The sequence below is a fragment of the Sebastes umbrosus genome, chromosome 21 (assembly GCF_015220745.1).
Source record: "Sebastes umbrosus isolate fSebUmb1 chromosome 21, fSebUmb1.pri, whole genome shotgun sequence".
Taxonomy (NCBI): Eukaryota; Metazoa; Chordata; class Actinopteri; order Perciformes; family Sebastidae; genus Sebastes; species Sebastes umbrosus.
The window spans coordinates 94940-104939 of NC_051289.1; the positions used below are offsets into that span (position 1 = coordinate 94940).

General features: G+C 45.5%; 1 protein-coding gene across 1 annotated transcript in view; it reads right to left on the minus strand.

Moving 5' to 3' along the window:
- The window catches only part of LOC119480929 (rho GTPase-activating protein 18-like), a 24116-nt gene that overhangs the window by 7101 nt on the left and 7015 nt on the right, over positions 1–10000 (minus strand). The window lies entirely within an intron of this gene.

The window sequence follows — 10000 nt, forward strand, 5'->3', positions numbered from 1 at the left end:
CTCGTTAAAGAACCAACACCTCCTCGTTAAAGAACCAACATCTCCTCGTTAAAGAACCAACATCTCCTCGTTAAAGAACCAACATCTCCTCGTTAAAGAACCAACATCTCCTAGTTAAAGAACCAACATCTCCTCGTTAAAGAACCAACACCTCCTCGTTAAAGAACCAACATCTCCTAGTTAAAGAACCAACATCTCCTCGTTAAAGAACCAACATCTCCTCGTTAAAGAACCAACATCTCCTCGTTAAAGAACCAACATCTCCTCGTTAAAGAACCAACATCTCCTAGTTAAAGAACCAACATCTCCTCGTTAAAGAACCAACACCTCCTAGTTAAAGAACCAACATCTCCTAGTTAAAGAACCAACATCTCCTCGTTAAAGAACCAACATCTCCTCGTTAAAGAACCAACATCTTCTAGTTAAAGAACCAACATCTCCTAGTTAAAGAACCAACATCTCCTAGTTAAAGAACCAACATCTCCTCGTTAACATCGTTAACCCAACACTGATCTCACACAGCAAACAACAGAGAGGCAGAGGTAGAGGCAGTGGCAGAGGTAGAGGTAGAGGTAGAGGCAGAGGTAGAGTCAGAGATAGAGTCAGAGGTAGAGGTAGATGTAGATGTAGATGTAGAGGCAGAGGTAGAGGTAGAGGTAGAGCTAGAGTTAGAGATAGATGTAGAGGTAGAGCTAGAGTTAGAGGTAGAGGTAGACGTAGACGTAGAGGTAGAGGTAGAGTCAGAGGTAGACGTAGAGGTAGAGGTAGAGGTAGAGTCAGAGTTAGACGTAGAGGTAGAAGTGGAGTTAGAGGTAGAGGTAGAGGTAGAGCTAGAGGTAGAGTCAGAGGTAGAGTTAGAGGTAGAGTTAGAGTTAGAGTTAGAGGTAGAGGTAGAGTTAGCGGTAGAGTTAGAGGTAGAGGTAGAGTCAGAGTTAGAGGTAGAGTTAGAGGTAGAGGTAGAGGTAGAGTCAGAGTTAGAGGTAGAGTCAGAGTTAGAGTTAGAGGTAGAGTTAGAGGTAGAGTTAGAGACAGAGTCAGAGGTAGAGGTACAGTCAGAGTCAGAGGTAGATGTAGAGTCAGAGTCAGAGGTAGAGGTAGAGGTAGAGGTAGAGTTAGAGGTAGACGTGGAGGTAGTGGTAGAGTTAGAGGTAGAGGTAGAGGTAGAGTCAGAGGTAGATGTAGAGGTAGCAGTAGAAGTAGAGTTAGAGGTAGAGGTAGATGTGGAGGTAGTGGTAGAGGTAGAGTTAGAGGTAGAGGTAGAGTCAGAGGTAGAGGTACAGTCAGAGGTAGAGGTAGAGGTAGGGGTAGAGGTAGAGGTAGTGGTAGAGGTAGAGTCAGAGGTAGAGGTAAAGGTAGAGTCAGAGGTAGAGGTACAGTCAGATGTAGAGGTAGGGGTAGAGGTAGAGTCAGAGGTAGAGGTAGAGTCAGAGGTAGAGGTACAGTCAGAGGTAAAGGTAGAGGTAAAGGTAGGGGTAGAGGTAGAGTCAGAGGTAGAGTCAGAGGTAGAGGTACAGTCAGAGGTAGAGGTAGAGGTAGAGGTAGAGGTAGAGTCAGAGGTAGAGGTAGAGGTAGAGTCAGAGGTAGAGGTAGAGTCAGAGGTACAGTCAGAGGTAAAGGTAGAGGTAGAGGTAGGGGTAGAGGTAGAGTCAGAGGTAGAGGTACAGTCAGAGGTAGGGGTAGAGTCAGAGGTAGAGGTACAGTCAGAGGTAAAGGTAGAGGTAGAGGTAGGGGTAGAGGTAGAGTCAGAGGTAGAGTCAGAGGTAGAGGTACAGTCAGAGGTAGAGGTAGAGGTAGAGGTAGAGTCAGAGGTAGAGGTAGAGGTAGAGTCAGAGGTAGAGGTAGAGTCAGAGGTACAGTCAGAGGTAAAGGTAGAGGTAGAGGTAGGGGTAGAGGTAGAGTCAGAGGTAGAGTCAGAGGTAGAGGTACAGTCAGAGGTAGAGGTAGAGTCAGAGGTAGATGTAGAGTCAGAGGTAGAGGTACAGTCAGAGGTAAAGGTAGAGGTAGAGGTAGAGGTAGGGGTAGAGGTATAGTCAGAGGTAGAGTCAGAGGTAGAGGTACAGTCAGAGGTAAAGGTAGAGGTAGGGGTAGAGGTAGAGTCAGAGGTAGAGTCAGAGGTAGAGGTACAGTCAGAGGTAGAGGTAGGGGTAGAGGTAGAGGTACAGTCAGAGGTAGAGGTAGAGTCAGAGGTAGAGGTACAGTCAGAGGTAAAGGTAGAGGTAGAGGTAGGGGTAGAGGTAGAGTCAGAGGTAGAGGTACAGTCAGAGGTAGGGGTAGAGGTAGAGGTAGGGGTAGAGGTAGAGGTAGGGGTAGAGGTAGAGGTACAGGTAAAGTCAGTGACCTGTGACCTCGGGAGGAAACCAGGAGAGGAAGATGAAGAACATCTCCTGAGTCTCCTGGTAAAATCAGGACGGTTGACAGGTGTGTCACTGCTTCCTGTTTCTGTTTCAAATTAAAAGCCCTGTAGCTTTTCAGTGGAGAGCCCCTTCATTTCCTAACAAGGCTTTTATTGTGAAACATTTGAAGGGAGGTGTTGTGGACTACAGGTGTAGCTGCCGCCATCTGGTGGCGCCGGTCTGTTACTGCACTTCTTTATTAGATGATTGATCAGAACAGTAAATATGATGGAGATGAACATCACACGCTCTCCGACACCAGGAGTTCTTTATTCACCCAGACCTGAACATACAGAAACATAAAGATGTGTGTGTCGACCAGTCTTCACTTCATCAACGTTTCATTTATCAAACTACCAAAGAAAGACGACAGGAAGCTGATTCTGTTTGTTTCATTTCCCAGGATGCCTTCGTGGAGCTGTACGGCGAGTCCAGACCTCCGGCCCGGTTCTGGTCTCTGAGGACCGTGTTTGGACTGGCTGTACTGGGAGCAGCTGGGATCACACTGGGAGTCCTGTTCACCCACAGATGATCAACTTCTCTCTACTAACACAAACTCAGCGCTCACTGAGCTCCTTCCACCATCTGACTGAAGGGGATTTTCAAAATAAAAGCTCCATTAAGGAGATATTAAGGTCACTTTCTAGAGGGGTGTTTTTTATGGTGAGGGATCTCCTCTCTTCCCAGCGTTGGACGCTTGATACGCTGCCACGAGGTTCCTGATTGGACAAACTCTTTCCCTCGGGTGCCGCTGCTGCTCCCAGCTTTGAAACCGGAACCAACATGGACGCTCGTTTGGAACCAACATGGCGGCTTGTTTGGAAATTTTCTTTTCTTCTATCATGTAAATAGTTCACAGAAATAATCCATGTTGATGAATCTGTCTTTATTTTAGATCAACGGTTAGTTTATACGTTTCTAGAGCGTTTCCAGAGTCGTGCCGGACGCCCCCTGATTTGCATAAACGCCACGCTACCAGAATGCATTGCAAGGAAAGGACGGAGGCTGTTGACACAAACAGTAAAGTCAGGACAGATCACCAGACTGGACTGGAATATACGACGGGGTGTTTCATGTTCTTTTGTGTTTAGATTAAAGGGTCTTTTAAGGGTTAAAAAACACCTTAAATTCACCAGTTACCTCAATTTTAATCTGAATTTATACCTTTAAATGAGTAAATTATAATTATTGATTTTTATAACTTTTCCATCAAGAGACACATTCATGTTGGTTCTGTTACCTGGTTACACTGAATACTTATCCCTTACACACATTAAGGGCTTTTAAAGGAGTTTTACATGGATTAAGAGGTTTTTAATTTACCCTAAAGTTTCATCTTAACTGAAAAAGTAAAAAACAACAACAACAAACAACTGCAAAAATAAAACCCAAATGAAACTGTAGTTTTCCTTTAAGGACGTGTTTAAGGTGTAAGTTAATGGATGCTTCGTGTTCTTTGGTAAATTCACAACAGTTTTCCCTTTAAAGCGTTTAGAAAACCCTCAGAACAGATTTCCTGTTGGACCGCTAGACCACCAGGACCGGTCCGGATCAGTCCACTACCAGCTCTGGACCACTAGACTACCAGGACCGGTCCGGATCAGTCCACTACCAGCTCTGGACCACTAGACTACCAGGACCGGTCCGGATCAGTCCACTACCAGCTCTGGACCACTAGACTACCAGGACCGGTCCGGATCAGTCCACTACCAGCTCTGGACCACTAGACTACCAGGACCGGTCCGGATCAGTCCACTACCAGCTCTGGACCACCTGAAAACTGTTTTCCCCTGCTTCCAGTCTTTGTGCTAAGCTAGGCTAACAGTTTGCACCTGCTTCCAGTCTTTGTGCTAAGCTAGGCTAGCAGTTTGCACCTGCTTCCAGTCTTTGTGCTAAGCTAGGCTAACAGTTTGCACCTGCTTCCAGTCTTTGTGCTAAGCTAGGCTAGCAGTTTGCACCTGCTTCCAGTCTTTGTGCTAAGCTAGGCTAGCAGTTTGCACCTGCTTCCAGTCTTTGTGCTAAGCTAGGCTAACAGTTTGCACCTGCTTCCAGTCTTTGTGCTAAGCTAGGCTAACAGTTTGCACCTGCTTCCAGTCTTTGTGCTAAGCTAGGCTAGCAGTTTGCACCTGCTTCCAGTCTTTGTGCTAAGCTAGGCTAACAGTTTGCACCTGCTTCCAGTCTTTGTGCTAAGCTAGGCTAGCAGCCTGAGAGAAGTCCGACTGGTTTAAAACAGGAGTCAGCATCGCAGCGTGTGACCGTCACCAGACACCCGTCAGTCACGGGAAGTTACCGTCTCTCTGTTCTCTGACTGTCAGCAGCTGTGAGGATGACTATCACATCAGCTGTCGTCATAGTGACGGGTCTCAATGTGTTTATATTGATATGATACTGACGCCTGCTGGTGTTCAGAGACGTTCAGCCGTTATCAGCTGATCACTGATCACAGAGCAGGAAACTGTCCGTCAGGGTCAGAGTTCACAATCTGAGCGATAACACACTTTATGACCCGTCGTTCATCTGCAGGAATCATTGATCCTCATTTTATTAATGAGCCACTCAATCATCAGACCATCAGACATCAATAGTGGTTTATGGTCGTCTCCTTCCAGGGCTGCGTTCGAATAGTCCTTTTTGCTCAGGAAGGTTCCTGACTGAGTGAAATGACCCTCTCAGTGTCTCAGTAGCAGCCGTGATGAGAGCTGTTTGAATTCACCAAAAGTTAAGGAAAGGAGCTTCAATGTTTCCTTTACTATCTCCTTTAGCAGAGGAAACACTGGAGCATCCTTTACCAAAGGAAAGGAGAGAATAACATCCCACAATGCCTTGCGGCCGCAGCATTTAAAGCGCCGCAGCGTTCAGCCGTTCATAATAACAAACAATATGCTGTTCTTACATATTATTTTAATATACTAACTGTGATTCATGTTTAATCTGAGCGGACGGAGACGACCATTTAGTTTCACTTTCTATTTAATGAATGATTTATTTTGAACATGTAACAAATACCTCAGTAAAACACAAAACAAGAATAACTAATCAAATGAACAGTAAACAATCAATGAACTAATAATCAATATTAATAAATATGATGAATATTTCAAAAAGAAGTGTGAAGAAGTCCAGCCTCCACTTCCAGTATGTGATCCTACCTCTTCTCCAGAACTCCACCAGTGAACTCTATATGGATCATCTAGTCCTGTTTCTTGGTAATGAGGTGATGTTTGTCCTCGTTAGGTCAGATGATCTTTAGGATCTGTTGATAGAGTGTTCCAGCAGCAGTATCTCTCTTTAACACACCGCAGGTGAAGCAGTCTGTCACTGAAACACCTGTTTAATACCGCACGGGGAGAAGCTGCGCCTTTTGTAGTCCATCTTCACAACATTGTAGTTTCACCACAGCAGACTGACGTCACTAACATCCGCCGTGGTCGCATCATAATGACGGAGTCTAGTGAAGGAGCAGTCGGATTCTCCTAACACCGCTGTTGTCTTTTCCTAACTCCTTCTGAATTCTCCTTCTCATCTTTCCTCGACCTCATGACGTTTTCCACTGAGGTCAAGGGAAAGTGGTTAGGAAAAGACATTAGGACGTCATTATTTGACTATTCGAACGCAGCCCTGGTTTTTAGTTGTCTCCATCTTCATTTTTGGCAAACTAAACTCCCCCTAGTCTTCGGGTGTTACACGTGGTGGGTATACCGGCTGTACCCCGAAAGCCCGGTGAAGCAACCAGAAACTGGCGACCCACCTGCATCTTTGGATGAGCTCTGAAGACAACCACTCTAACCACTTTCATCACCACACTATCAAAACCCCCCAACCAAGCCTAACAGGGACAGAACAACAGCAATTCACCACAACGGTGCCACAAAATCACCAGCATGCACAGCTCAGAACAGCAGACTCACCACACTCGTCCATGTCTCACACACAACCAGATGACACACCTCATTCACAAAACGAGGTGCACCTGCCTAGTAGGCTGCAACTGATCTGATTCATGCAGTCACAGTCTCAAGCCATTAACAACCAGCAGAACCAAATCCAACCCGGGTCAACAACTGTTTAGACACTTTCCTCAAACGTTATTGTGAAAGAAGAACGTTTTTATCTTTCATTTCTGATCCAGTTACTCCACATACTGCTACATACAAGACTGTGTCATCTGCATAAAAGTGGATATCATGAGTCTGTATATTATGAATGTGTGTGGAGAGTGGACCCAGCCTGTCTCAGGTCCGTCACATTATCCTCATATTCACAGCATGAAAACAACAACATCCACCTGAGCTGCTGACTAATGATTCACCTCCACAGCCACCATAAACAGCTGCTATCAGCCCTCACTCTGACCTGAGATCAGCCTCACGTGTGTTTGTGTGTGTTAGAGGATTACGTTGTGTTTGGGTTTCTGCTTTAGATCTACTGTAATCTGTTTAAACTGGTGGACTGTTTATGGTTCCACTGCTGGCTGAAGTGAGCATAATGCTGACGTGGGCAGAATATAAGAGGAGCTATTGGAAGGAGAGAGGCTGACCTGCAGCCTGGGATCACACCTGTTCATGTTCATACATCACAGTACAGGCATCGTCACTGTGTGTGTGTGTGTGTGTGTGTGTGTGTGTGTGGACAGTAAGTGGGTCATGGAAAGCTGATCTCAGACCCCCTCAGGACACATGTTTGTGATGACAGTTTGCTCCATGATGACCTCACTGGCGGTCAGAGGTCACAGTGAGAGTTGGTCTGATCTGTAACTTTAGAAACTGGGTCAGAAACTGGACTGAGCAGGGACATAGTTTGCCGCTAGCTACTGTGCTAACCAGGTGCTAACAGTGTGTCTGCCTCTAGTTTCTAACATCTGAAGCTACCAGTCAGGTTGAGCTCTGAACAGCTGGAGAATACCATGTAACAGCTGCATCAGAATACAGAGTAACAGCTGCATCAGAATACGATGCAACAGCTGCATCAGAATACAGAGTAACAGCTGCATCAGAATACAGAGTAACAGCTGCATCAGAATACGATGCAACAGCTGCATCAGAATACAGAGTAACAGCTGCATCAGAATACGATGCAACAGCTGCATCAGAATACAGAGTAACAGCTGCATCAGAATACGATGCAACAGCTGCATCAGAATACAGAGTAACAGCTGCATCAGAATACGATGCAACAGCTGCATCAGAATACGATGCAACAGCTGCATCAGAATACGATGCAACAGCTGCATCAGAATACAGAGTAACAGCTGCATCAGAATATGATGCAACAGCTGCATCAGAATACGATGCAACAGCTGCATCAGAATACAGAGTAACAGCTGCAGCAGAATACAATGTAACAGCTGCATCAGAATACAGAGTAACAGCTGCATCAGAATACGATGCAACAGCTGCATCAGAGTACGATGTAACAGCTGCATCAGAATACCATGCAACAGCTGCATCAGAGTACGATGTAACAGCTGCATCACAATACGATACAACAGCTGCAGCAGAATACGGTGTAACAGCTGCAGAATACGGAGTAACAGCTGCATCAGAATACAGAGTAACAGCTGCATCAGAATACGGTGTAACAGCTGCAGAATACGGAGTAACAGCTGCCTCAGAATACATAGTAACAGCTGCATCAGAATACGGTGTAACAGCTGCAGAATACGGAGTAACAGCTGCATCAGAATACAGAGTAACAACTGCATCAGAATACAGAGTAATAGCTGCATCAGAATACGATGTAACAGTTGCATCAGAATACGATGTAACAGCTGCAGAATACGGAGTAACAGCTGCATCAGAATACGATGCAACAGCTGCATCAGAGTACGATGTAACAGCTGCATCAGAATACGATGCAACAGCTGCATCAGAATACGATGTAACAGCTGCATCAGAATACGATGCAACAGCTGCATCAGAATACAATGCAACAGCTGCATCAGAATACGGAGTAACAGCTGCATCAGAATACGGAGTAACAGCTGCATCAGAATACGGAGTAACAGCTGCAGAATACGGAGTAACAGCTGCATCAGAATACGGATTAACAGCTGCATCAGAATACGGATTAACAGCTGCATCAGAATATGGATTAACAGCTGCATCAGAATACGGATTAACAGCTGCATCAGAATACGATGCAACAGCTGCATCAGAATACGGAGTAACAGCTGCATCAGAATACGGAGTAACAGTTGTATCAGAATACGGAGTAACAGCTGCATCAGAATACGATGCAACAGCTGCATCAGAATACGATGCAACAGCTGCATCAGAATACGGAGTAACAGCTGCATCAGAATACAGAGTAACAGCTGCATCAGAATACGATGCAACAGCTGCATCAGAATACGGAGTAACAGCTGCATCAGAATACGGATTAACAGCTGCATCAGAATACGGATTAACAGCTGCATCAGAATACGATGCAACAGCTGCATCAGAATACGGAGTAACAGCTGCATCAGAATACGGAGTAACAGCTGCATCAGAATACGGATTAACAGCTGCATCAGAATACGATGCAACAGCTGCATCAGAATACGGAGTAACAGCTGCATCAGAATACGATGCAACAGCTGCATCAGAATACGGAGTAACAGCTGCATCAGAATACGGAGTAACAGCTGCATCAGAATACGATGCAACAGCTGCATCAGAATACGATGCAACAGCTGCATCAGAATACGGAGTAACAGCTGCATCAGAATACGATGCAACAGCTGCATCAGAATACGATGCAACAGCTGCATCAGAATACGGAGTAACAGCTGCATCAGAATACGGATTAACAGCTGCATCAGAATACGGATTAACAGCTGCATCAGAATACGATGCAACAGCTGCATCAGAATACGGAGTAACAGCTGCATCAGAATACGGAGTAACAGCTGCATCAGAATACGGATTAACAGCTGCATCAGAATACGATGCAACAGCTGCATCAGAATACGGAGTAACAGCTGCATCAGAATACGATGCAACAGCTGCATCAGAATACGGAGTAACAGCTGCATCAGAATACGATGCAACAGCTGCATCAGAATACGGAGTAACAGCTGCATCAGAATACGATGCAACAGCTGCATCAGAATACGATGCAACAGCTGCATCAGAATACGATGCAACAGCTGCATCAGAATACGGAGTAACAGCTGCATCAGAATACGATGCAACAGCTGCATCAGAATACGATGCAACAGCTGCATCAGAATACGATGCAACAGCTGCATCAGAATACGGAGTAACAGCTGCAGAATACGGAGTAACATCTAATATTACTAATACTAATATTCCATTGTTCAGTTGTTTGGTTGATGTTGGTGAGAGGACAGTCTGGTGTCGATGAGTCATCTTGTGTTTGTGTTTGTTTCCATCAGACTAAAGAGCTGAAACAGAGAGAGGACGTTGGACTGAAACACGCCGCCTACCGGCTGCAGAGCCGCCGCTGCAGACGGCCTTCACTGAGACCCGCTGAGCTGTTATTGATTATTGACTCTTTATCAGCTAACTAACCTCAAACACTAACACACACGGTGTAAAGGACAGGAAGTAAGGCTGATATGGAGAGAGAGAGAGAGAGAGAGAGGGAGGGAGAGAGAGAGAGGG